Here is a 3,953-nt window from a genome sequence, read left to right on the forward strand (position 1 = left end):
AGAGAGTGTGTCTTACTTTGTCACCCTCGGTAGAGTGCTATGGTATCAAAACTCACAGCAACCTCAAACTCCTGGGCTGAAGCGATTCTCTTGCCTCAGCCTCTGGAGTAGCTGGGACTATAGTCATCCACACAATGCCTGGATATTTTTAGAGTTGTGGTCTTGCTCTAGCTCAGGTTGGTCTCAAACCTGTGAACTCAGGCAATCCACCTCCCTCAGCCTCCCAGAGGGCTAGAACTACAGGCGTGAGATGTATCATTTATCTTAAATACCCTCAAAACCACCTTCTTATTCTGCTTTTCAAGATCAGTCTCTATGCAGGTTCTAGTTCCAGCATTAATGCTGTCTCTGGTGGAAGTTGAGTACACTGGCTTACATGTCCCTCAACACCAAAACAACCCTGACATCAGAGTTGACATCATCTAGTTCTCATTCCACTTCCAGTCTATTTATTCCATGCCTTTAATTTGTACCACAGTTCTATACAACAAAGTTGGTGCAGTTTCTACTCTCAGGATCCTATCAGTAAGATGAGGAAACTGGACACTAATTAAATGATCATAGAAAACATATGGTTGAAAATGTTACCAAGTCCCATGAATACTAATAAATAACATCTGGTAAACCCGTGCTCTGTGCCAGACACTGATATAAATCCTTCTGTGGTATTCATTCATGTAATCCCCACCACCATCCTATGAAATTATTCTATTCTATATCCATGTCACAGGAAAACTGACTGAGGCTAGAAAGTTTGAATAATGTGCTCTAAGAAGACAAAGTATTAAGTAGCAGAGTGGACATTGACTAAAGGAAGTTGAACTTTGGAGCCAGTGTAATATTGCTGGGTTAAATTTCCTCTCGTGTTAGGACTATTTGTTAGCCAGCTTTCACTATGCTGAAGTAACACACACCCCCAATGTCTCAGTGGCTTATAATAATTAAAGTTCATTTATCTATTGCTCATATTAATGCCCTGGATGGGTCAGCTGTAAGCCTGCTCGGTGTCCTTTACCTTCTAGAATCTAGGCTAAAGGAGCAAATTCTACCTTAACTATACTAGCTCTAAAGCTTTTTCATGGATAGGACATGATCACTTCTACCAGCACATCATTGTATGAAACAAGGTAAAATTAGGTACTGTTAGTACAGGAACTATTTTCCTCCTATAAGAAAAGACACCAAGAAGGGATTCTGCCGTGAGGCCAGAAGGCAGATTTTACTTTGACCAAATAACGCAACACAGTCCAGAACAGACATGTAAAAAGGGTTCCTAACCTAGTGTGGGAGTCAAGGAAAGTCTGGTGTAGCTTCGCTTGTGTTCTCATGGATGAGATGTGCTTAACTAAAAGTTGTGGACCACAGAGATTATTCCGTGTAGTAGGAACAGCAGGTCCTAATACCATACTTTGCAAGTGAGCATGGTCTTCTTGAAGAATGGAAAGGCATCAGCTGAATTAAAGGCAGAGTTAGGGAGATTGTCCTAAGACACGTCTGTGAGCACTTGCCTTAAATGAGCAGGGGTGATATTACGCAGGCCCCTGTAGGTCTCTAAGGATTTGGACATTTACGCTACTTGTGGAGGCACTAAGTTATTTTAAGCAAAGGGAGTGATATTATCACTCCCTGGTAATTTTGGCTGCTTTACAAAAGAATCATTCTAGGCAAGCTTCACTTAGATATCTCCTCATCCCCCAGGTCCTCCTGATAGCACTGTTTTAACTGTTTAATAGAAGAAAACAGAGCTATATTTTCTTTTCTATTGTGTTCCTCATTTCAGAGTTTCCTTTGAAACCAAGTGTCTCAGAGTAGAGGCAGGAACTTCCTCCCTCTTTCTCACAAAAAACACTTTCTACCTACCATCTCAATTATGGCCCCTAGTCACGAAATCCTATGCTACCTTCTCATCTTTCTGATGGATGGAAAAGGGAGCCAACAGTGACACGGCAAGTCTGTGTGGAAGCTCTTTGCCGTTTATTGTAAAAGAGTGGTGCTCAGTAGGGAATTCAGCAGGTTGGATTGGGAGTTTGTGCAAGTTAGCTCTGAGTAAGGAATTCTGTTTGGAAAAAGTGCAGCATGTGCTTCAGTTGGTTTCAACAGAAATGCCACCACCATGGTTGTTATGGCAACCATCATCATTACACTCTGACGTGAACTCAGGTCTTCGGGCATTCTACGGAGAACTACACCATCCCCCACATGATGTGCAGTTTATAGTAGCCTGGCTTCTTACCATTAAGTAATGTAGGGCAGTTTTGTTTGTTTTTCCAAGCATCGCCATCAACATGCAGATGTTGGTCTATTAAGAGAAAAAAACAAACAAAAGAGAACACAACCACCATATGTTTCACTAGTTCGATACCTGGAAAAGCTATTAGTCAATACTTGTGTCTGCTACGGAAAGCACTTTGTGTTTGTAAGGGTAATGCCAGTTTTTATAACTGCTAAGCACACAAACTCCAAATTACACTCCATAGTAAGTGAGCAGAAGTGGTCCGGTGTGGCACATCACCTTTGAAATGGCCATTCGGAAAGCCATCAGCCTTCCATCACGTGAATCTATAATCCTCCATACTCTTCTCTGTCAACCATTAGATGAGAAAAAGGCATGGAGGAATTCCCAATGGAAGGATTCTAGGGAGCAGGTGTGGAAAGACTGCACATCAGCTTCTGCACACACGTCACATCCCACGAGCTACAGCCCAGCCATATGGGCAAACTGAAATAATAAAATAGCTGGAATACAGTGTGATGGTGAGTACAGGAAATGGAAGGAACGGACTTGGCGAATAGCTAGCCAGTCTTTATTATGCACATTTCATATTACTTAATCTTAAACTTGGGAGATAAACTAGTTAAATGTATGTAATGTAAGTTTTATTAGATAAGAACGTTAGAGGATAGGCTATTTAGAAACAATCCATTTCTAGCTCTTGAAATCTACAAAACAACAGCAAATACCCTTTGAGTAGTCCCAGATCTTACTTTTCAAAATGGCATTCAATTAGTTTATTTTCGTGATTTATTTAGCACAACATGGTTTGTAATTTCTGGCATCCAGATTGAGAGTCCAGAGGCTGATTAAAATTTTCAATCATCAGGTGGTACCTGTACCTTGGTGGGCAGAGCACCAGCCACATACACCCAGGCCAGTGGGTTTGAACCTGGCCCAGGCCAGCTAAACAATGACAACTGCAACAACAACAACAACAACAACAAAAATAGCTGGGCATTGTGGAGGGTGTCTGTAGTCGCAGATATTTGGGGAGGCCAGAGAATTGCTTAAGCCTAAGAATTTGAGGTTGCTGTGAGCTGTGACATTACAGCACTCTACCAAGGGTGGCATAGTGAGACTCAAAAAAAAAAATTTAGTCATCCAAAAAAGACATATTGTTTATGCAGTATTAAAGTGGTAAAGTCGTAAAATATTTAATTCTGAGAATTTATAATAGATTATAAACGGATACATGGACAAAACTTGCAATGGTGTAATACTTAATAATTGCCAATATTTTTAAGGTAGAATTCATTCTTTAATCCGTGCTGAACATTAAGAAATCACTAACTTTGGGAACATTGTGAACTTTAGGTAGTTAGGATTCAGTTAATCAAAATTTCAATTTTTCAACTTTCTGACCACAATCCTATCACTCTTGCAAACGTGAGAGATTGAGGAAGAACTGGATTTTCTTATTTGCACTATGGTCCCAAATACTTATTTTCTTAAAAATCACTTAAAATTATACTAACTAGGAGTTGTACTAATTGTGTTTTTTCTCAACATCCATCATTTCGTTCATTTGTTGTTCTAACTATTATTTACCGAATGTCTATGACGTTCAGACAGTGTATCAGATAAGGCAAACATGGTATAAACAAATGGGCAAGTCCATGACCTTTTAAAGTTTGTTTTCTATAGAAGAAGGAGGATGTTATCACACAAGGAAAAAAAA

This window comes from Otolemur garnettii, unplaced genomic scaffold, assembly GCF_000181295.1.
Source record: "Otolemur garnettii isolate 467f Iridium unplaced genomic scaffold, OtoGar3 scaffold00003, whole genome shotgun sequence".
NCBI classification, from domain to species: domain Eukaryota; kingdom Metazoa; phylum Chordata; class Mammalia; order Primates; family Galagidae; genus Otolemur; species Otolemur garnettii.